The sequence below is a fragment of the Carassius gibelio genome, chromosome A9, assembly GCF_023724105.1.
Source record: "Carassius gibelio isolate Cgi1373 ecotype wild population from Czech Republic chromosome A9, carGib1.2-hapl.c, whole genome shotgun sequence".
NCBI lineage: Eukaryota > Metazoa > Chordata > Actinopteri > Cypriniformes > Cyprinidae > Carassius > Carassius gibelio.
The window spans coordinates 22,767,908-22,793,534 of NC_068379.1; the positions used below are offsets into that span (position 1 = coordinate 22,767,908).

Here is a 25,627-nt window from a genome sequence, read left to right on the forward strand (position 1 = left end):
ACGAAGCAAAGAGGACACGGAGACCAACAGACTAGACAGAGCATGTTAGTTATGATACATAGGGCTGTGCAAAAAATCGAATGCGATTTTCATGCACCTCTAATCAGTAAAGACGCTCCTGTAATTAGAAGTATATCTCCAGCATGTGCATTCAGATCAGGGTTGCCAGGTTTTCACAACAAATCCTGCCCAGTTGCTTCTTAAAACTAGTCCAAAACTAGCCCAATCGCGTTTCCGGGAGGTTCCCCGATAAAAATTGCTTCCCGGGGTTAAAAAAAAATTTTTTGGGAAGGGTTTCCCTGGTAAAATTAGCATTTCAGGGGGTAAATATCACATTATTGGTATTGGGATTGCTTCAAACCGCGGACATGAAAAACAACCGCAGACTTGGCAACACTGGTTCAGGTGGAGAGGCAGTTACTGCACAGAGCCTTAGTCTACCGACAACTAACACAAAATCACTTTCAAAATCGACAAAGAATCGCTCCGTGTAGTAAATGCCAACCAGTGTTGCCAAGTCTGTGGTGGTTGTTTTTCATGTCCGCTGGTCACAGCGACCCCAATACAAATAACGTGATATTAAGCCCCTAAAATGCGAATTATACCAAGGCAACCCTGCTAAAAAAAACTATATTTTAACCCCAGGAAGCAATGTTTAATCGGGGAATCTTCTGGAAGCGAGATTGGGCTAGTTTTGAGAAGCAACTGGGAAGGATTTGTTGTGAAAACCTGGCAATCCTGATCTGAACACAGGAGCGTCTTTACTGATGAGATGTACATGAGTAAAGACATTCACAGCCCTATATAATAAAATGGGTAACGTTAAGTTATAGCTAGCTAATTATCAATTACAAAAACATTTCTATGTTATAACTTCCCGAAAACAAATACACAAACATATAAAACAAACTTCTAGCGAAATACTAACAGCATCTAACTTGCAAGTTCTGAGTCGAACCTCATTTCTTTCAGGTCCATCAGTTGTCTCCAGCGATTAAAAGCAGTGCCGATGTTTACTCTGGTATTCTTATCAGATGCCAAGGGCTTCAGCTATCCTTCTGCTCTCTTCTCTAAACTGAAATTAGTGGGCTGTACTTTCCACACGATTGACATCAGGTTCAGGTACGCCCTGCGAGTTATTCGTGTATTCGTTGCAGGTTGGCTGGTGGTTATGTCGCCCGCATACCGCCTCCCACGGCCGAAACTGGTATTACAACACCTGCCGGGCCGGGGCTAGTAATGCTAATGCTAATTAAGGTTGATATCTCTGCAGCACTATAACTTGACATTTTTTTAATGACATCATCGCCCTTATTTCTTCTCATTCTTTTGATGCGTGTAGGTCATGTTATGGATATTTTTACCTCAATTTCTGCATATGGCACCTTTAAAAGATTAATATGCAAATATGCAAGTGTCACTAACTGAGCGTCTTAAACTGCTGACACTTTCTGTATCTATTTTCACAGTTGTTTTCAGTGCTCTTGTTCAGTAAGTAATGAAGAAAAATCTAAATAGCAAAATGTGTTGTTTTTCTTAAGGATGCCACCACTTAGACATGTGTAGCTTAATTCTTTTAGACAGATGCAGTGTTAAGTCACAAAATGTTTCAGACATGTTTAAAAGGTTTGGCAGTATAGCTTCTGACACATCTACTTTTATATTTGCACTGTATACGTAATCCTGAAAAAGCACACAAGCACGTAGTCGCCTATGATGCATCATGAGTTTAAATCTATCTGATGTGTACAGAGATTCATATTATGCCTTTATTTGCACCATGCAACATCACGAAAGGAAGAATATCTTTTGAGGACTGTACATTTAAATGCTCATGAATAATTAATTGTTTACAAGGTAGATCATACCAAGCAGTCTGTTTCTCTGGCGATGGATGTTAAAAATCTAACTGTGTTGCCTTTGATAATTTGTTGACATGCCCCCGCTGTTGTTTCGAAAATAAAAATGACCTCACTGGAAAAGTGAAGGTCAGGCAGAGCTTAATGAAGGCCCTGTTGTCCTTTCCCATTGATTTCTCCGCTAGCTTGGCTACACACAGTCCAACTGGCTCAGAGTTGCCATAGTAAAGGTCTTTTGGCAGAGGATGTGTTTCCTGGATGGAGTGCCTTGTGGAATTTGTAAATATGCTGCACCTTCGAGCATTATTATCCCCCAACCCCCCAGTTCAGCAAGCCACACATCGGTATAAACTGGAGCCTTAAGCGTGGTCTCCATGATCCACATTTGATGTGCATTTTTCAGTGGATACGCAGATCAATATGACTAAAAATTGAAGCAGAACAAATAGTTTGGCTTATGCACTGACATTCACTGGTGTTATATGGGTGAATCTTTCTGCCGAATGACATTCTCAAGACATTTATGTTATAGGTGTCAGGTGACATTAATGTTAATCACGGTTTTCTGATCAAAACTGAGGCAGCTGACATTTAGATCAAAATACCATGTTGTATATGTCAAGGTGAGAATTAAACAGTTCATTGGCCGTTTTGGGTTGTAAAGCTCAAAAACAGGAGCGCACAACAATCGAGTGTGTTTGTGTTGGACACAAGGTTTAGCATGCAGAATTTGTATCCTTTCACAAGTGTCAGAGAAGCATTATATGGATCATATCTAATCTCAGAGGATTTTCACAGCCTTAGAGTGACTTATAACAAGATTTCCTGTGAAATCCAACTAGGAGAATGTCACATTTCTCTGTACACTGACCTCAACATGAAAATGGCACTTTACTTCCATGACCTAATACATTTTTTGGTGAAAGTTAGGTTTGTTCTGTGCTGTTGGTGCAGTTCTTTTCTCTCAGCTTGATTTAAGATGACAGCAAAGATCTCAGTGGCTCAGCAGACTTTCTTGAATTTGGAAAATGTGAGATTGCGTGCCACGGTAGGGTTGTCAAGGTAAGGTAACGGTCTTGGGTGTGTTGCGTGACAGCGAACAGTTGGAAAGATAATGAGACTGAAGTGCCTTGAACAGCTGTTGAGCACCCAGTTAAGGTTTAAATTAAATGCAAGGTGATTAATTTTTGAGGGTTATACTGGAGCATAATTGATTCAGGCTCATTAATGGGGCTCACAATTTTACTGTAGGTAAGTCAATTCAAACAGATGTTTTGTTCTTTTGTTTTCTCTTACAGGTTTTTATTTTATTTTATCTTATTATTATTTTTTTTTTTTACGTACACTTGCAGTATCGGAAAAATACATTAAGCATTACCTTTTTGAATTTAAAAGATCAAGGTAAATGTAACTTATTTTGTCTTATGTCTTAAAAATTGACACTAATATATATATATATATATATATATATATATATATATATATATATATATATAAATTAAATATAAGGTTTACCCAACATATATATTTTCAGATTTATCTAGATTTCTTTCTTGATGGCTTACATTATGCAAAATATTTTGTCATTTGAAGGTTTAAACAAAATATATTTTCAATTTGAAGAATATATTTTCTTTAAGTCATGCTTTTTGTAACACATGTAGCATATATTTAAAATGTATTATGGCCAAAAAGTAAAAATAAAATTAGGCAGTATAGTTTGTGAAGATGCTTGGACAGTTTGTGCTTGAATATTTGCATTGAACAACATCTTGGAGATTAACTGAGCTTACTCTGTGGCTTAGGAGCCTAGTGACAAACAACTATTCTCCTTGACAGACTGATCAAACAAGATTGGCAGAGCTTCCATCCGGAAGCCAATGCTTCTATTCACTGGCTCCCTGTAACAGTTTTGCGTATCAGAAGTGACGAAATCACAAAGGCTGAGGAGCTTTAATGAGCCAAAGTTCTTTGCTCATTGAGGTGGCAGCTTGTGTCAGAAATGAAGCTCATAATAGCATGCCAGTCCAAGCTCCACTGAAAATGTCCTACTGTTATGGTAATGGGTTACTGCTACCTCGTCAAACAGTTGGGGCCATTATGCTCAGTTATTTTTATCTTCCTTCTTTGTGTCGGTTTGAAATTATCTCTGAATGACCGCAACATTTAGCAGTTCAGTGTAGCATTTCCTCCTTTCAGATGTAAATTCCATTTTTACCTCAGAAAACTAATAATGCAATAATTTATTCCTTACCAGGCTGGAAGTGTTTTGTGCATTTTTTCTTTCTGTGCATTTTCAACTGTCTGTGGAGAATCTATTGAAACAGAGCTGTGGAAGCATCAAACACTTGAGTAAAGAAGTGAAGGAGGTAAGAGGGAAGGTAAAGTGGCATCACTGGTCATTCCAATAATTCAAATTGGGTTGTGCTTTTAAGGGCATCTCGACAAGAAAGCAGGAACACATCAGTGGACAGATGCCGCTTCTGGGTTCTGAAGTGGTCTCTGTTATGGTTTCTGCTGCTTGCAAAAGAAACTATTCTCAGGTAAAAGAGATTTTTTTAAATGCAAACCAAGTCAACTGCAAAGGTAAAAAATGCCTTCAGACTGGACTCAGGAGATCTTTTATCGGGAGACTTAACCAAACCTTTCCTCTCCTTGACTTTTTTACTTCCAGTTGAATTTGAATCAGGAGAGAGTTTTTATTTATTTATATATTTTTTTGTTTATTATTTTTTTACTAAGGCCAGTCACACTAGCTAAAAACTCTGGCTTGAAATCCGTTTCAATAACCACTCATCCAAAAATATAGACACGTCTTTTTTAAAGCCACTACAACAATCAAATCACCATCACTATTCATTCAGAGCAGCAGAATTGCAGTTGCTTTTGTTAGTAAGAATGAAGGACAGAGGGCAGCCATCATCATATTCCCTGTAATTGCTTTTTGACTGATGTGCAGCTGCCATTGAATTGAATCATGCCAGATTACCAGCCGAGTTTCAGGGCCACTGTGGCTCTAAAGAAAGTGAATCAATTGTAGGAGAGCCCAGGTCTCGAACAATTTGCCAGATCCATCCTTTCCCATAGAACTAATCTTCAGTCATGCTAGAGAGAAATGCATCCTGCCTTTCATCGGAAGATGTGCAAAAACTTTTTTTGGATATTCAAATTATGTAGGATGAACACGTTTATCTGAATCATTTATTCAGATTTATGTCATTTCAAACCTGTTTGACTTTATTTTGAAGGAAGCTGTGTTCCAAACAACATTAAACCCATTTGATTTTCACTGTTTGGACATAAAACGACACTGCCACTTTTTAAAGAATCTTCTGCGTTCCACAAAAAAAGAAGAAAAAAAAGAATGTCATGCAGGCTTGCAATGACACGAAGGTGAGTAAATGCACTTAGATAATGAATAAAATGGTCATCTTCTTTAAAAGAAAAGCATTCCAATATAGATCTTAGATTTAGTATGACCAGAACTGTAACAAGGGAGTATTCCTTGGCATTTACTGTACAGTAGCAGTGAGCTTCAGTTGTAGTATGTGGAGATTTATTCTATATATAAGTTTCAAAATCGACCACGATCAAAGCATTACCCAAAGAGGTGTAGTGAGAAGCACTGTTCATATACAGTAGGTTGTGGCCTAATTTTGAGGCCTGCAGCTTGAAAGAGACAGAGACTGAGAAATACAGAGACCAGGAGCAAGATGAAACCGTTTGACATTTATAATTCTGTCCCTTGATAGTGAATTTGCTTGGCGGGGGTTGTGTGCGTGTGTGTGTGTGTTTGTGTGTGAGAGAGTGTGAAGTAATGTGGAGGTATTGGTGGGGCATAGCAAGGACAGAGAGCAGTGGTGCATAGAATTATCACTTGCAGTCCTGCCTCAACATTTTGGATCATAATCATTTTGATATGTTCATAAATCATGTAGCTTGGGAAATCAGGAATTTAGAAGTGAAATGTGTGGCCCAGTTCTGAGTGATGTGATTCTCACAGCTGCTTCTTTTCTTGTAAATATTGTTGGATATAACTGTGAGGCTTTTGTACTAACAAAAGAGAATGGGAAAAGTTATCCTGTGATGTTTCTGCAACTGAATTTGCCTTTAATACTGATTATTCTTGCCTGGCTGTACAGTGAAATTAATTGTCATCATATTCATGTCACTGATGAATCATTGTGAGTTAATGCATTTCACATGTACTTATTGTACTAATCCTTATATTGATTACATAATCATGTAATTTAGACATTTAATTACTGTACTGCGCCTCATTCCATACTCCATCTCTGTCTCCACCCCACTTTCTCATTAGAGCCCATTTTCTGTGACGTTGGAGAGTTACTATGCGGTGACCAGCTGACCTGTGTGTCCGAGAGCTGGCTTTGTGATGGGGAACCAGACTGTCCAGATGGTTCTGATGAGGTTCTGGACAAATGTAAGTAACCATTACATCAACCCACAATGCCAGAAAACATCTCTGCATTCCCATATCTCCATGCACCAAAAAAATCAGCATCAACCTGCACCATTGTTCCTCACCTTGTTTAATTTCAGATAGCACTTTACATACAAAGTGTGGGGAATTATATTAATGAAAAGATCAATCAGTTAAAGGTAAATCTGTGTGCACAGTTGCTTAGATGCAGGACATTTTTAGACACACTTAATTTATTGCATATTCCAGGCACAGTGGGTCAACAATTCTCACCACTGGTATTCTATTATCATTTAGATTAATCATGTTCACTCGGTTTTATTTATAATTCCATAGAATGGATTCTAGGCATATTTATCATGGGAATTTTGAAAAGCTCATTACCATAGATTATGTATTGATAGGCAATGCATTTCAAACAGCTTTCCACAACAAAATGTGCAGTGGAATTTAATGTGTTTGTAAGCCAACACAGACTACTATCGCATGAATGTACTAACAACACTCCACTGGCATGGGTAAATGTATTCATGTGTTTGTGCATGTTGAGCACCCTACGGTTACTGTGTTCCTTACGATAGGGGAGTAAAATCAGTGAATAAGCTGTGCTGCCCCTTTAATCTAGGAAGCTGTGCACAATTTTTTATCATGTAATGTGTATATCTATGTATTTAGACAGGTCTGAAGGATGCACATAAAAAAGTAAAAAAAATATTTTATGTCAAATCTAAATTATCCAGGTCTAAAATTTATATTTTTGCCAACATTAAACCATGCTACAAACATGTACATAGTTCGGCTAAACATTATCTTAAGTAAAAAGTGACAAAGCTTACTCCACTCTTTGCTCTAACTGCTTTAATTTATCCTCACTTTTTTATTTTATATTTATTAATTTTGACTCTTCATAGAGAAAGGACTACAGGTCCCACTTTATATTGGGTGGCCTTAACTACTATGTACTTACATAAAAAAATAAGTACAATGTACTTATTGTGTTCATATTGTATTGTAAAACACTTTTGCTGCTATTGAGGTGGGATGGGGTAAGATTAGGGAGAGGGTTGGAGGTATGTGTAAGTTTAAGGGTGGGTTAAGGTGTAAAGTATGGGTCAACAATGTAATTATAAATGTAATTACAGAAATTAAATACAGATGTAATTACATGTAGTTTTTTTTATATATATATAAGTACAATGTAAAAACATGTATGTACACAATAAGTACATTGTACCAAATTATTAATTAAAATGTAAGTACATAGTAGTTAAGGCCACTTAATATAAAGTGGGTCCGGACTACATTTGCCGCGTTTCCACCGAAATTACCCGGAACATTTGTACCAGGAACTTTTTTTACCAGGAACTTTTTTCCCCCCAGACCTGTTGCTTTCTGCATTTCCACCGCGGTGTGAAGTACCGGGTAGATTAGGCAAATAGACTGGTGACGTAGGTCTGCACGCGTTTCTCAATACAAAGTACCGCTGATAAAAAAAAAAAAAAAAAAGTACGCTGATTTTGGACGTGCATCATCGGTAGTTAGTTCAGACTTTATGCATTCGTCTTGGGAGTGTGATGTCCTTGACTGCACAAGTCAGGTAAATCTATAAACAGCAGCGTACTTGATAACTTCAGTCAGCTCGTCTTGGCTACTGCAATTTTCCCCTCAATATATTTACAATAAAACGAAATAGGATATAAAATACCACTGCCTCCTTTCGTTTTCATTTAAGCATAATAACAGCTGCAGAAATGTACTTAGTTCAGGGATATGTGTATATGCAGCCAACCAATGCTGCGTGAACTCAACCAATCAGCGTGTTTAGCGCCAAAGTCCCGCCCCCGAAAGTTCCGGAACTTTGAAAAAGTACCACCTCGCCAGCAGGGACTTTCTGAGGGGCATTTTTTTACCCGGAACTTTATTTAGTTCCTAGTTCCTGCGGTGGAAACACACCAAGTACCAGGCCAGAGTCCCTAGTTCCTAGGTAAAGTTCCTGCGGTGGAAACAAGGCTATTTATTTAAAGTCATTGAGCTGGACACTGCACTGGCATCCTTATTCACTGGTTATTACTCATACCAATCTTCAAAATAATTGAAATGTATTGCTTCAAAGTTGATGAACACTGTTGTACTTGCCAAGTACATCTCTGCCTAATGTAACACACACATTGGGACTGTTTATATTATACTATGTCACTTGTAATATTCGTCAAGTAAGACTTGCTTGAGAACACCTTAAATGACTACTAGTTCTCATGTAAGTGAATCTAACGATAGAGTGATACTGCAGAAGCTGTCTCCATTTGCTTCATATTATTAGGTTCAACTCTTAATCCTCTTAGATTTATAATAAGATTCACCTGGAGTGTTTTTAATTTCTGAGCCTATAGCTGCTACTTGATAGAGATTCACTTCTGAGTGCAGTTAAAGAGTTTATTATGAACAAACAAACAAATAAACAACACAAGAGTCAAGACATCATGAGTGCAATATCCAAAACAGTGGTAGGAAAATTAGACAACAACAGGAAACAAATGGACTCGAACAACACAATGATCGGAAAAAGACAGCGCAAACATGGTGACAGTACACACACACACACACACACACACACACACAAAGCAGAATTTTTTGCATCAATACTTCATTGTCACATGATCCTTGAGAAATCATTCTAATATTATGATTTGTTGCTAAAAAAAACATTTATTTTCTTTATTATTATTATTATTATTATTATTATTATTATTATTATTATTATTATTATTATGAAAATTTAATTTCTATAATTTCTTAACCCCCTACGACCCACTAAAACAAACAAACGAACAAACAAACAATCAAACAAACAAATAAATGTGAGCTGTTGTGAGGTAAGCAAAGCGTATTCCTCTCAGTACATCTTCTGAGGTAAATACAGGCTTATTCCTCCGCATCTTCTTTCAAAAATGAAAAGTGAAAAAAAAAGTGAAGTGAAGTGAAGTGAAAGTGACATTCAGCCAAGTATGGTCACCCATACTCAGAATTTGTACTCTGCATTTAACCCATCCGAAATGCACACACACAGAGCAGTGAACACACACACACACACTGTGAGCACACACCCGGAGCAGTGGGCAGCCATTTATGCTGCGGCGCTCGGGGAGCAGTTGGGGGTTCAATGCCTTGCTCAAGGGCGCCTAAGTCATGGTATTGAAGGTGGAGAGAGAGCTCTTCATGCACTAGCCCCACCCACAATTCCGTCCGGCCCGAGACTAGAGCTCACAACCCTTCGATTGGGAGTCCAATCCTCTAACCATTAGGCCACGACTTCCCTATCAGAGATTAACACGTTGCTGCTTTGTTTATGGTGATGTAGGTGTTTATTGTACATGTTGTGCGACTTACATGTAGATTTGTAATATTAATAGCGCGAAAACTGCGTTGGCATGATCTAATTAGAGATAATAAGAACAGAGGGGAAAAACTGGATCTGTCATTGGTTTCATATGGATTACTTTATCACAGAAGAGTAGAGATGCCAAGCTTTCTTTATATATATTTCTCCTGTATGTGTGTAAATTATTTGTTGAGTTTCAGTTAATTTTAGTGACACGTTTCTGAAAGCAGCTTGCGGGGACAGTGAGGACTGAGAGCGCACCCTGTTTATTTTCTTTATTTTACAAAAGCACATTGCTTTGTTGTTATAATGACTATATACAAATAAAAGTAGACCCTTTGCAGTTTCAAACGATACCTTATTCTTTACTTAAGAGTAATTGTTATTTTAGTGGTCAACAATAAAATATAAGACAATCCGCACCGGTGCGGGCTTCCACTCCAAGGGGTTAAGACTTTGGTTTTCATCAATATAGTTATTGTTTTTGCTGTTCCAGGGGATCAGAAGTCACTGGCGGATGTCCACATGTTTTTTTGTTGAAGAAATTGTAGAGGATGTGTCATCTATAACAAAAAGGTGGCCAAAAATTTAAGATTGAGTGAATATTTGAATTAAATGTTTAGCCTGTAAGTGTAACAGCAGCAATTACCCTTTGGCTCCCTTTGCAGGTATTTGTAATAACATGTTATGTACATAAATTTAGTATAAGCCTAATATATATTTTTACCCTCTGATGTCTAGGGTTTTTTGAAAACAATAGATTGATTTAAATTTTCTAAGACCCTAAAAAGTAAAAGTCATATGTGAGTAGGCATCAACTATCATGAATATTATTGTGATTTATACGTGATAAGGCAAGGACCCACGTAATGAGCTGCATAATAAGCCTTTCAGTCAGCTGTGTCACTGCGAGGGAAGTGTTGCAAGAATGAATGTAAGGACAAAATAAATGTATATAAATTTATGTTTTTAGTATATTTTGAATATATTTAATTAACCCACAGAATAATTTGAGATTCACTCTCGAGTGCAGTTAAACAGTTTATTAGGAACAATCAAAGCTGACTTTCAAAATTGATTTTTTATAATCAGTACTCCAGTCACACAATCCTTCAGAAATCTGTCTAATATTCAGATCTTTTACTCTAAGAGCTGAGAATATTTTTTTCATTTTTTTTTTTATATAAATTGAAAGTACAGCATTGTAACATTTATCGTATTAATTGTTTTTATTTATCATCATGTGTGTGCTAAATAAATGTTTTAATTTCTATATATACTGACTCCAAGCTTTTGAATGGTATAGTGTATATGGACACACTTGGAGTAAGACTGGAGTAATGATGCTGAAAATGTAGCTTTGATCACAGGAATAAATTAAATTGTAAAATATATTCAAATAGAAAGCAGTTATTTTAAATAGTAAAAAAATAAATAATTACTGGTATATTATTATTATGGAAAAAATATAAATGAACATCCCATAACTAGCATTTCCAAAGTGTATATTGTTTATGTGCTCTCAAATAAACTAATTGATAAACTACATTATTAACATTATTGTGATGGTCACTGATACTAGTAATACAGTAGAACATTTAGATTATGTGAATGAAACTTCATAATGTTTCACTTGATTATACATTTAGTCAGGAAAAAGTCCTATTAGTAAAACGTGTACACGTTATGTGAAACCTAATACAAGTATATTAATAATAATAATAAAAAAGACTTACCCATGTTTATGATCTCTGCAGGATTAAGCACTTCATTCATTCTTTTTTCTGAGCAAATCCAAAACTCAAATCCTGAGGTAATCCTCAGCGCATCTTCTTGGGGTGAATTATGTCTTATTCCTCTCAGCGCAAAGCAAACAGTAAAATAAAATAAAAAAAAAACCTGAAGAGCAGCCACACTGCTTTGTTTTCTGTGGTAAGGGCGAATATAACCCATGTGTTTCAAGTGTAACATTGTAATTTCAATAGCGAGTTCAGGGAGTGGGCGTGGTCGCATTAGATATAATGAAGGGAGACGTGAAAGACTGGACATCGCGTTGTTTTCATATGGATTATTTTATCACAGAATATTAAAAGTAGACATGTCAAGCTTTCTATAGATATATCTCTCATGTCTCTTCGTTGAGTATTAACTGAGTTACAGTTAATTTTAATGATGCTTTTCTAAATTAAGATCACTACAGACCAAGGCTGCAGACACCTTGTTTTCTTTATTTTATAAACGCACAAAGTTTTGATGTTATTATATGTGTTTGCAAATAAAAGTAAACCCTTTGCACATTCAGTTAATGCATTGCTCTGTACGATCAAAACTGAAAGTGTAATTTAAGTGCTTTTCAGGGATATCAGGAAAAAGTGCCTCATAACACATATATGCAGGGATCGACTCCAGAGGGTTAACCAATCATTATTGCTTCATTGTTTTTAAATAATGCATTTTAAGTTTTTAGTTTTTACAACAAAAATGAAAAATATTACAGTATAATACTTCTTTGTAAATTATTATTTAAGGTAACAAAAGCATGGTTAATTTGCAGTTAACATGGCTACAAGAACGCTGATTTTTGGTGTAATTCTTGGTAAAACCATTGCTAATTTTTGTAAGGGAGCCTGAAAAGTCAGAGAGAATATTAGATGCTTGGTGGTGGTGAAAAAATAAAATAAAAAAATCACAGGAATGTGCCTGAAAGTGATACACAGGCCTTGTTTTTACCTAATGATTTACAATTTATTTTAATAAATATAAATAAATAAAAAATGTATAAAGGCGTGTATTGTAGCTGACACCTAAATGAAAACATTACAATTGTTTTATGACTGCAAGTCTTTCTCCTCAAATACTATTGAGCTTCAGATTTGCCTTTGAGCCCATTCAGTTGTAAAAAAGTAGCACAATTTACATATGATTTACAGTTTATTTTAATGAATATCAAAAATGTGCAAGGTTTGCATTATAGCTGACACCTAGATGAACGATTACAGTTGTTTTTATGACTGTGTCATTCATAAAATGCTATTGACTTTAGAAAAGTGTATGCTAATATTGCATGTAACTTTATAGATGGTCCCTAAATTGGCGAATATCGATCGTCAACGTCAAGCGAACTTCATGCGTGTTTTTTTGTTGTTTACTTTCTTTTCTCTGTGACAGATTGCTGATGTCTTTTAACCATGCATAGATGTCCATCCATCAGTTATGAAAATTCAGCTGCAAACGTGAGGTGCGAACATTTGTGAGCGCGGTTGGGGGAAGGTTTTGGGAAGGCAACTGGGATGGTGCCACCCTGGGAGTTGGTGCCCTACACAAACCACGTACCCTGCGTATAGGGAGCGGCGGTACTGCATATTCCTAGCGTTGGTGTGACCAAGTTCTGCCACCACAGAGAAGTGTAATCACTCCATTATCAGGGCCTCCAGGGAAGGGCAGCTGCACATTTTCATTGCCACATGGCCAGCAGGATCCTGGGTAGGCTACCCATCCAGCTTCCCTGTGGGACCAGCATGACATATTGGGTTATCAGGGGAGCTGGGGGACAGCCCACTTTACTGTAATGAAGAAAAACATATTGTGATGACAGTCTTGGAGCTTTCCAAATACATCATGCTATTTCTTGTATCGGTCAGTGGAGTATGACCTCAGTTTTTTGACATGAGTTATGAGTAGAATGACCTTACAGCTAAGATTATCTCTGAATTGCTAAAGAGAACTGCAGGAAAATGTAAAGCTGAATGAGGAATGGCTTCTTTGGGTTTAAATAAAACAAATGGAGTTAATTGGTATTAACTAAAGTTCGGGGCAGGGGCACGCCCAAACAATCACCTGACTTCTAAGAACCTCCATATATACCGGGCCACGTCACACCGCACTGCTAGTCTCGTTCTCTCGAACCCACCCTTCCCTCCCTTATCATCCATTTAGTCAACCTTCTCCCACATTATATCTCTATTAGGTTGTATCGGGGGGGTCCTCATGGTATGGCCTAAATATATGCTAGAGACGGTACACCCACCCTGAGTCTCTCTGAGCCCTCAATTCAAGACGCCCTGATCAACCTGACCATCATCCCATTCCCTCGACCCCTTCATCCTCTTTCTACTCTTCCCCAGTTCCTTAGTTTGTGGTCCTAGCTTGTGAATATGGGTCATTTCAGTGCTCTTCACTCTGTTCCATAGGTTCCTGCTTTTTATTTTGAGCGTAATGTTCTTTATCAGGAAATACATGCTTGAGTGAAAAATTGCTGCTCTTTTTCTTTTCTTTTTTTCCCCTCCCTTGAAGTTTGAATTGAACAGAAAGGATGAGATAGATTGATTTTTGTTTTGTTCTCATTTTTGTTCTTGGCAAAACATTAACTCGCAACACCCAGAAGGTGATGCAGGCGGTGAGCCACAAGGTGAGCACATGATGTTCTAGCTTTTGAAGAGATGACAGCTGTTTTCTTTAGACATCTGTCAAGTTAATTGTACGTTACTGGCCCTTAAACCCTTCTTTGATTAAATATATGTTATATTACCTGGATTACACATGAAGCTGTACATGAAGTTTTATTTACTCAGGACACAAGAAAATACCTTTTTTATATATATATAAATTTTCGTGTCTTTCTCCCTCACTTCCTTCTTCCTTCTTCTTTTTTTTTCTTCTTCTTTTGATTTATTTATTTTTCTATTTTGTACAGAGCCCCACACATGGAATGTTCCTTATTGTTTGATCTCACTTATAAAAGGCCGGCAAAGGCCGCTGTGAAAATAAATCTACATTGTTAATCCATTCGACCTTTCATTTAAAATATTACCAAAAATCTAGACTTTCATTGAAATAAAGTAATTAAAAGTGGGGGGAAATCTCATTGTTAAATAAATGTTTTCTCTAGTTCACGTTGCCCACAATTATTGGCAACCAATTATTGCAACATCCTTTTTCCAAGATACTGTAACAGCTCTGAGTTTTCTCCTATAATGCTTGAAGAGTTAGGAAAACATCTAATAAGAGATGGTATCTGATTGAATACTTTATGCCATGTATCTGAACATGACACCAGGACTTCCAGGAGTAAAACAGGCCCAACAACATTAAATATCCAGCAGTATATTTAACCCTGGTAATGGGGTTTTTTTTTTTATACCCCGGTTTGTACTAAACCCATCAGGTGGGTCAGCTACTTAAAAGCTCCTTTTTTTTTTTTTTTTTTTCTGACCATAGAAGCCAGTGACATTTGAAGTTCCAATCGTGTCTGACAACTGAATATGATGGAGTTTGTTTTTGGATGAGCAATGATATTTTTTCTTGAACAACATGTGCTGATGGCTATTTATTTATTTTTAGGCTTTCTGACCCCAATACTCAACTAATCACTGCAATTTTGTCTTTAGCCACTCAAACTCTCCTCCTCACTGTGCATTAGGACGATATAGACACATGTCCTCTTCCAGATTTTTAACATATTTAGTTGATTATTGATTTTAACATATTTTGATGATTATCGCCCTGATGGTGGAAACGGGGATTTTCAATGTTTACAGCTACTTTTTTATTTTGTGAAGCTCAACAATCTTGTTATGCACATCAGAAATATATTCTTTGGTTTTACTTCTTGTGATGGATGATTAAGGGGTATTTGGCTTTCGTGTTCCTCATATTTATAATTCTGTGGAACAGGAAGCCATGGCTGGAAAATATTATGCTCCTAGTCACCCTGGGGTGCTAAAACATGTGAATATCAATGGTAATATACTTCAGAGATATTTAACTCAAAATAATTTCTAGGGGTGCCAATAATTGTGGCCAACATGCATTGGAAAAAAGCATTATTTCATCATGAGATTTTCTCCCCACTTACAATTGTTTTACTTTAATAATACATAATTATTTAGTGTTATTTTATTTTTTAGTTTTGTAAATGAAAGATCAAAAGGATAAACAATGCAGATTTATTTTCTCAGCCACATTTGCTCATATTTACCAAGGGTGCCAATAATAGTGGAGGGCATTGTAAAAAATGACAAGCAATGTATCAATAATATGTATATACAGGCAAAGATAATATATAAGCATACAGACAAGTAACAGTAGTTTAGATTTAATAATTCAATCAGTACTAACAGCCTTGTACACATAGCATAACATACTCAAACTGATAGAGCAGAAACAACAAGTAAAATTAATGTTGACAGTGTTGACTCTCTATTAAACACTTATTTAAGTGAAACATAAAAGAGCCATAATAATTTAAATTTAACATTAAGTTGGGATATAGTTCCACTCATGAGAAGCTTAATGTTACTTGTGCATTAATGATGATTATAAATGTCATACAATATTTACACAAATAAATATTGTACAATATGCAGTTATTTTATGCTTTTATTAAACTGCAACATTCAGTTTTTATACTGTATTTAACAGGATCCATCTGCTCCATCTTTCTGTCCACTGAGTATCCATGGCTTAAAAACAGTTGACCCCAAAACAAAAGAGCATACCTCAGAGTATAACAGCATTGGACTTGGGTTGCTTGGAATTAATAGGTGGTCTTGCAAAAATAGCTTGGCTGTGACTTTCCATCTAAGATGCATAGAAATGTGTATGGATTTTATGAGCACTCCTCTAAGGGCAGTTATATGGCCCCTCTCATACTGAAATAAATGGAGAGTAAATGTGCCTATTCCCCCAGAGAACTGACACCTGCAGAAAGGAGGTTTGAGAGGTAATGTAGCATAGCATCTTGTTATTGAGCTGAGGGAATGGCATTCTGCATTATGCAATATTTACCTCAATGGCCGCCTCTAAGCACAGAATGAAATGCTAACTAAATGCTAGACTGTGCAGGGGACATTTATGAGATCATCAGATGACATTTAACTTGATTAACATCTTTTGAACTCTGTGTTTTATGAGTATATGTACACTGCCGTCCAAAGGCAAAGTGCAGTAAATACACATCTGGTCAAAATTGAGTTAAGTCCTAAAATGGGCTTTGTGACATCTGTTCTGTCTTGTGACAAAGTCTCCTGGTTGAATTTTGTCCCATTGCAGAGAAACAAGGTTGTCAAAATTGCAGTAACTACAAAATCCAAACTAATACTAATGCAAACCATAGTGAAGTGACTGCATTCTGGCGTTGTTTTCCCGCTAGACACCACAGATACAGAGCAGTCTGCCTTGAAATCCCATGGCCAAATTATGGTTTAACTTGTGTTTAAACGCAAATATCCAAAGACGGGTAAGGAAGATAGCAAAATATTAAGTAAGTGTATTTATTTCTTGTCTCATTAGTGTTTAGCGCAGTTGTCGTTGCTAGGAAACACTGGTTTGTTTACTGTGTTGAGACGTGCTGCGTTTGGTCTCGTACTCTATCGCATACGTTGTCAGTGTTGTGCGCTTGCTTAGACCTTTGTTGTGATAAACAGTAAAGTACGTTCAGCTGAATTCAATTTCCATTTTGTCGGGTTTAAAAAAGATTAGTATACCGCGGCAGCCCTCCAGTTAAGCCCTCCTTGTGGGAAGATCCTTTTCCTTTTACTTGTTTCATTTCTGTTTCAGTTGTTTTGTTTTTTTTTGTTTATAACCAAATCTTACTATGTGTTTCCAGATCCCTACTATCATTACCACTCGTAAACCATGCAACACACAATGTAGACAGCGCAATCTTAACAACCTGCATACTTTGCCTATGTCTGCTAATACACTACTTTCTTTTCCTATTGGTCTCTGTAATTGCCAGTCTGCTGTAAACAAAACCGATTTCATTACTTCTATTATTAGTCATTCAAAGCTTAATCTCATGGCCCTAACAGAGACCTGGATCAAACCAGAGGACACTGCTACACCTGCAGCACTCTCCAATAATTTCTCATTTTCCCACTCTCCCCGTTTGACCGGAAGAGATGGAGGTACTGGTCTGCTCATCTCTAATGATTGGAAATTTAATCCTTTACCATCTTTGGGTATCAACAGCTCCTTTGAATCTCATTCAGTTACTGTAACCTACCCTTTTAAAATTCATTTTTTAGTTGTCTATCGACCCCCAGGACCACTGGGTAACTTTTTTGGATGAATTAGATGTGTTGCTCTCAACCTTTTCTGAGGATGGTACTCCCCTAGTTATGCTTGGAGATTTCAACATTCATCTAGATAAACCTCTGTTTGCCGATTTCCACACTCTGCTTGCCTCTTTTGATCTCAACCGAGTGTCAACTACTGCTACTCACAAAACAGGATACCAACTGGACCTTATTTATACACGAAACTGTTCTACTGATCATGTTCTGGTTACTCCACTGCACACGTCGGATCACTTCCTCCTAACTCTTAACCTCAACATGATCCCTGACACATCACTTACCCCTCCACATGCCATCTTTCGACGTAACCTACGCACACTTTCACCCTCCCGGCTATCTGCAATGGTTTCATCTTCACTTCCTTCCCCTAAACTGTTTGCATCTTTGGATGCTAACAGTGCTACTGACACTATCTGCTCCACTCTTACATCTTGTTTAGACACTGTTTGCCCCCTATCTTCCAGGCCAGCCCGTAACACCCCTTCTGCCCCTTGGTTATCTGATGTTCTACGCGAACACCGTTCTAAGCTTAGAGCTTCTGAAAGGGTGTGGCGCAAGTCCAAAAATACTACTGATCTTATTGTGTATCAGTCACTCCTATCTTCTTTCTCTGCTAATGTCTCCTCTGCTAAAAGGACATATTACCAAGACAAAATTAACAATTCATCTAACTCTCGTATGCTTTTTAAAACATTTCACTTCTTTGTCCTCCTCCTCCTCCTCCTGCTTCATCTCTAATATCTGCTTTGCAACGTTTTTCATTAATAAAATTAAACATATTAGTGCACAATTTTCCACACCACAGTCAGTCAAGCTCATATCACCAGCAAACTAACACTCATTTACATCCTTCTCTTCACTCTCTGAGGTAGAAGTGTCAAAACTCATCCTTTCTAATCACCCTACAACTTGCCCGCTTGATCCAATTCCATCTCATCTCCTTCAAGCCATTTCTCCTGAAGTTGTACCTGCACTCACTCACATCATCAACAATTGCCTCCACACTGGTGTTTTTCCCTCATCATTTAGACAGGCACGTATAACTCCACTACTTAAGAAACCCAACCTCAACCTATCTCTTTTAGAGAACTACAGACCAGTTACCCTTCTTCCTTTTATTGCAAAAACACTTGAACGAGCTGTGTTCAAACAAGTCTCTACATTTCTCACACTCAACAATCTCCTTGACAGCAACCAATCTGGCTTCAGAAGTGGACATTCAACTGAGACGGCCTTGCTCTCAGTTGTTGAAGCTCTAAGACTGGCAAGAGCAGAATCCAAATCTTCAGTACTTATCCTGCTTGATCTGTCCGCTGCTTTTGACATGGTTAACTACCAGATCCTCCTATCAACGCTACTGGCAAAAGGCATCTCAGGAACAACACTTCAATGGTTTGAGTCTTACCTATCAGATAGGTCCTTCAAAGTATCTTGGAGAGGTGAGGTGTCCAAGTCTCAGCATCTAACTACTGGGGTGCCTCAGGGCTCAGTTCTTGGACCACTTCTCTTCTCTGTCTACATGGCATAATTTGTCAGGATCTTGGCAAGGAGGAACTCAAGTGCAGACAGGGAATCACAAAACAAGGGGTTTATTTACAAAAAGGGGAAAATAAAAACCCACGAGGGGGAAAACAAGGGCTAGGGTAAGGACTAAATAACCAAACAAGACAGGGCTGACCAGATAAAGACACTAAACACTAACTATAAACAAACACTCACGGTATACAGGATACAATCACAGTCACCAGTGTGGAACACATCTGAGAAGCACATAAGTAACACACAATGAACCGACGCAAGACAGAGCACACTAGGAGATCTAAATAGGGGGAACAATTAAGACACGACAGGTGACACAGATAGGGCAATCATGACACGACTAGGATAACAAGGGGGGCGGGGCAAGGGAACGAGACAACACAAGCACATGGCCCAAAGACAAGGCCATGCGCTTGTACACAAAACAAGGGTCTGTCATGATCCTGCCTCAAGACTAGGAAAAATCAAGGACACGAGGGCAGGATCATGACAGAACCCCTCCCTTAAGGAGCGGCTTCCAGACGCTCCTCAAGGGAACATCAAACACGGGACATGACTGACATGACAGACTGGGACACAGACACAAACCAACAAGACATGACTAATAATAACAAAGGCAAACATGAAAACACAATGGCAGGGTTAGGGTGACATAACAAAAAAAACAGACAGGGAAGGGGAGGGGGCGGGACCACAAAGTTTATGGGGGACAGACCAGGGCGGGAGGGTGGGGTAGGAATCTTAGGAGGACAGGACAAAGGCTGACGACGGGGGGTACGGGCAGGTCTGGGTGGTGAGGGGCGGGGAGGGGTCTCGGGACAACTGACCGGGGACATGACGGGAGCAGACAAGGGACGCGGGGCAACACTTACGGGACGCGGGGCAAGACTTACGGGACGCGGGGAGACGACATCTACTGGACACGAGGGGACAACATCTACTGGACACGGGGGGACAACAGGACACGGGGCCACATCAACGGGACACGGGGCCACATCAACGGGACACGGGGAGACAACGGCTGGACACTTAGGACTTCTGGGGACAGGGTCAGGGGACAAGACAGGACTGACGGGGATTTCTAAAATTTGGACAAGACGGGACAAATAATCAGAAAATGCTTTAGCAGCTAGGACAATTGGCATCTCCTTATGAGATGAGACCGACTGTACAAGAGTCTTTGCTGCAGAGTCGGCCGCGGCTCTCTCCTCCGCTCTCACGACTGCCGACTTGAATACGGCTTTCTTCTTTGCCGCCTCGGGCACGCCAGCGCTCACCGCTGCTGGCTCGGGCACGTTCACCGCCGCTGGCTCGGGCACGCCCACCGCTGCTGGCTCGGGCACGCCAGCGCTCTCCGCTGCTGGCTCGGGCACGCTCACCGCTGCTGGCTCGGGCTTGCCAGCGCTCACCGCTGCTGGCTCGGGCACGCTCACCGCTGCTGGCTCGGGCACGCTCACCGCTGCTGGCTCGGGCACGCCAGCGCTCACCGCTGCTGGCACGGGCACGCCAGCGCTCACCGCTGCTGGCACGGGCACGCCAGCGCTCACCGCTGCTGGCACGGGCACGCCAGCGCTCACCGCTGCTGGCACGGGAGGAGACAGGGTCACAGGACCGGCAGGCCCCTTCTTCCTCCTCTTCCTCCTCGGGCGCGGTGCAGAGGCTACAGCTGGGTCAGAGGCGGGTTGGGGGAGGTTGGTCTCGGGCAGGGCAGCCTCGGACGCCGAAGACTCTGAAGCTGACTCCCATGAAAGCCGTCTCCCTCGCTTGTTGGGGAGACTTAAGGTAGTGGGAGGTGCCTCAGGATCTTGGGAGGGACCTAACTGATCCCCCAGGGTTGCCACGGCCAGGACACGACCCTCCGGGATCGCCGGCAGCTGGGTAGGTGGGGGGGACCTCTGTGGCTCCTCCTGGGAGATGCTCTCCCACAGCCGGGCATAATTCCGAAGGATCCACTCCCCCTCGGGCGAGTATGGGAGGGTGACCCCCTTCCTGTCGGTGGGGGACGACATCCAACATTGTCGACGGAACTCCAACAAGTGTTGGAGCTCGGGGGACCTCCTGCCTGCTGAGTTCCTTTTTGGTCGGTTCATTCTGTCAGGATCTTGGCAAGGAGGAACTCAAGTGCAGACAGGGAATCACAAAACAAGGGGTTTATTTACAAAAAGGGGAAAATAAAAACCCACGAGGGGGAAAACAAGGGCTAGGGTAAGGACTAAATAACCAAACAAGACAGGGCTGACCAGATAAAGACACTAAACACTAACTATAAACAAACACTCACGGTATACAGGATACAATCACAGTCACCAGTGTGGAACACATCTGAGAAGCACATAAGTAACACACAATGAACCGACGCAAGACAGAGCACACTAGGAGATCTAAATAGGGGGAACAATTAAGACACGACAGGTGACACAGATAGGGCAATCATGACACGACTAGGATAACAAGGGGGGCGGGGCAAGGGAACGAGACAACACAAGCACATGGCCCAAAGACAAGGCCATGCGCTTGTACACAAAACAAGGGTCTGTCATGATCCTGCCTCAAGACTAGGAAAAATCAAGGACACGAGGGCAGGATCATGACATAATTAGGTTCTGTCATTCAGAAACATGGCTTTTCATACCACTGCTATGCTGATGACACTCAACTCTACCTCTCATTCCATCCTGATGATCCGACGGTAGCTATTCGCATCTCAGCTTGTCTAACTGACATTTCTTCCTGGATGATGGACCATCACCTTCAACTCAACCTTGCCAAGACAGAACTGCTTGTGATTCCAGCAAACCCATCGTTCCATCACAATGTCACGATCAAGTTAGGCACATCAACCATAACTCCTTCAAAAACAGCTAGAAACCTTGGAGTTATGATTGATGATCAGCTGACTTTCTCAGACCACATTGCTAAAATGTCCGATCCTGCAGATTTGCTTTATTCAACATCAAGAAGATCAAGCCCTTTCTTTCGGAACATGCTGCACAACTCCTTGTTCAAGCTCTTGTTCTGTCCAGGCTGGACTATTGCAATGCCCTCTTGGCAGGTCTTCCAGCCAATTCTATCAAACCTTTACAGTTAATTCAGAACGTGGCAGCAAGATTAATTTTTAATGAGCCAAAAAGAATACACGTCACACCTCTGTTTATCAATTTGCACTGGCTTCCAATAGCTGCTCGCATAAAATTCAAGGCATTGATGTTTGCCTACAAATCTACCACTGGCTCTGCACCCATTTACCTAAATTCGTTACTTCAGACTTATGTGCCCTCTAGAAGCTTGCGTTCTTGAAGTGAATGTCGCTTGATTGTTCCATCCCAAAGAAGCACAAAGTCACTTTTACGGACTTTTAAATTAAATGTTCCCTTCTGGTGGAATGAACTCCCCAACTCAATCCGAGCAGCTGAGTCCTTAGCCATCTTCAAGAATCGGCTTAAAACACATCTCTTCCATCTTCATTTGACCCTCTAACTTTAACACTCACTATTCTAATTCTATTCTTTAAAAAATCTAACTACCTTTCTAATCTTTTTGTATTCTATTTTCTTTTCATTTATTATGCAATTGTATATGTATGTGTGTGTGTATGTGTAAAGACCTCTAACTAGCTTGCTCTATTCTTTTATTTTTTTTTTATTCTATCTGTTTTCTTTTTATTTATTATATTAGTTAAAATCCCATGCTACGTGTACTGTGTTAACCTAACTGAGACTTGTTATTGCACTTATATAGCATTGCTCTTTTTGATGTTTTTGATTGCTTCCACTGTCTTCATCTGTAAGTCACTTTGGATAAAAGCATCTGCTTAATGAATAAATGAATAAATGTATAAATATTAACTCCTAGCAAGGCAAATTACAGCTTTAGAATCAGTTAACATTACCTAGCCATTCACTCGCAAATTAAACAGCCTACCTGCATTGCTTCATATCCACCAACATAATAATGATCTGACATTATAATCGCATTGATGTTTGTTGATTTGGACATGTCTCCGCATTCCAGGCAGCTAATCCAATTGTAATAACAGGGGTTTTCCTTCAAAAGTTAGCTGGTTCCAGTAAAGTTATATAATTCATCAGAGCATTCTGTATGAAAGTTATACAGAACACAGTCTGTCCCCTATTCACAGTCATCTGCCATTTGATATGACTACCAGACCATGAAAATAACAAATTCTTAACTGATAAGTAATTTTGTTTGCACAAATCACCGTTTCCTTTGTTAACACATTCGAGGAAGGATTGCAGACTGCAGACATAGACGTGGTACGGTACAAATATTTTGAGCATCCCTTATTCTGTCCCTTATTTTCCTATAAAAAATCACAATTATCCCTTATTTTCCTTTATGACATCCCTAGTTATATTGTTAGAAAAAGTTTAAGGCACCATTTAGGGGTAAATAAGTTACATTGGGTGCGCATTTTAGCTTTTGTACCTTAAATTGTCCCATTTACAGCTTTGTACCCTTTATCTTTCTGTGTGATGGGCAATGTTTTTAGTAGAGTTTGATGCAATTATGAGCACAAACTGCTGTAATTTTTTTTTTTTCTGTTTTGTCTCACAACATTAAGACGAAAGCCAAATCAAAGCAGGTTATAAAAGTGACATCGTTTTTTAAATGGTGCTTTCTCATTTCATTCTCTCAGTTGTTATATACAGTTACAGCCCACAGTGCCCTCAACTAATATCGGCACCCTTGATAAATAAGAAAAAAGATGGCTGTGAAAATAAATCTGTATTGTTTATCTTTTTGATCTTCATTAAAAAAAGTCACAACATTCTAACTTTTCATGGAAGTACACCAGCTGAAATTGAGGGGAAACCACTGATCTATAATATAGAACTGGATTGCTCATGACGTCATTAAAGTGAAGCCGCTGCGCCGCCATATTGGTAATCCATAGTGTGCAAAAACATTCCATTGAATTAATAGGAATTTGTATGATTTTAATGAGAAAACATCACCTAACAAGTCAGTGTTTATAAATATGAAGTATCACTGTACATTATTACAATGCTAACACCCTAGGCATGTAAACGATTATTTTTTAAATGTCGGGAATTTCCCCTACTTATTAAAAAGCTACATTCATTACAGTAGTGAGCATCATGAACATGATAAACATCAGAGGGGCACGACCTCAACACATATAACAAACTACAAAGTGTTCGTTCTGAAATCTGAATTTATTCAGAGAAATAACTGACTATATACAGTACAGATTTAAGAAATAAATACAAAGCTTTATTTCCCAGATAGTAAATTATTATTTTTTATTTCATTATAGAGAAATATTAACAACATAACTGTATAATTCATTATAATATATTAAAATCCATTTCTGATACTATGTTCGTTTAATAATTCCCGAATAATTTTGTTCATAAAGAAATAAGCCATTTTTGTGTTTGATCAGTTACCTGTGTCGTCAGTGCGCAGTAGACACACCCAGCTACACGATTTAAATATATCGCTTTTCCTGTCCCAAAAGACCGTAAACACTGAAGATAACATCTGAAGTAAACATTACTTCATTACACATGACATAAAAACGAGTCCCGTTTGACTGATCAGCTTCAAATCGAGTTATTTTAGGACAGCGGTTTGAATGTAACTCAATGGTGCTCTCTGCTGGTAGGGATTAGTAAGATGGCGGCTCGAACACTTCCGGTGGCTTCACTGCCTGTTGGCAGTTTAGAACGCGATGAGCGATCCAGTTATATATATAGATCAGTGGGGGAAACTCAAATTATGAAATAATAGCATGCTCTCTCGAGAAGCGCTGTGATCCACACACCTTTCATCTGATGGGGGCATAACTTAGCGATCAGCTTTTTGCACAAATAATTATTTCCTTTTTTTTCTTCTTCTTCAACACTTTTCATATATGTGTGTGTGTTTTGAGGAGAATGTGGCAGTATCTGCATGATTACCATCTATATGACTGATAATCAGTGTGTGATAGACAGCTATCATTGTGAATGCGTTCTATATGAATAGAGTGTGATCATTGAATATACGGCGCATCTGTATGATTGCCATCTGTATTAAGGCCATCAGCATGTCATTATCGACTGTTTGAGTGTCTATCATTGTAAATGCTGTATTTCTATCAATCTCATGATGTACTAATTGGCATAGGCCTATAGTTAATTCATATAATTTTTTAATATATCATATAATAATATAATTCTTATTATTACTCAAATTATTTTTAATGTATTTTTCTAGTGCTCAAATAAATCATTTATCCAATGTTGAAGATTCTGCCTATAATTTTATAATGGTTGCACTTTATTTTACAGTACGTGTACTA

General features: G+C 38.9%; 1 protein-coding gene across 1 annotated transcript in view; it reads left to right on the forward strand.

Annotated features, from left to right (window-relative positions):
• The first annotated feature begins 6,208 nt into the window (after positions 1–6,208).
• The window catches only part of LOC128019997 (low-density lipoprotein receptor-related protein 1B-like), a 199,717-nt gene continuing 180,298 nt past the window's right edge, over positions 6,209–25,627 (forward strand). Inside the window, exon 1 of the mRNA XM_052606482.1 lies at positions 6,209–6,303. The gene's annotated coding sequence lies outside the window, so the exon portion shown is untranslated. The remainder of the gene's footprint in view (positions 6,304–25,627) is intronic.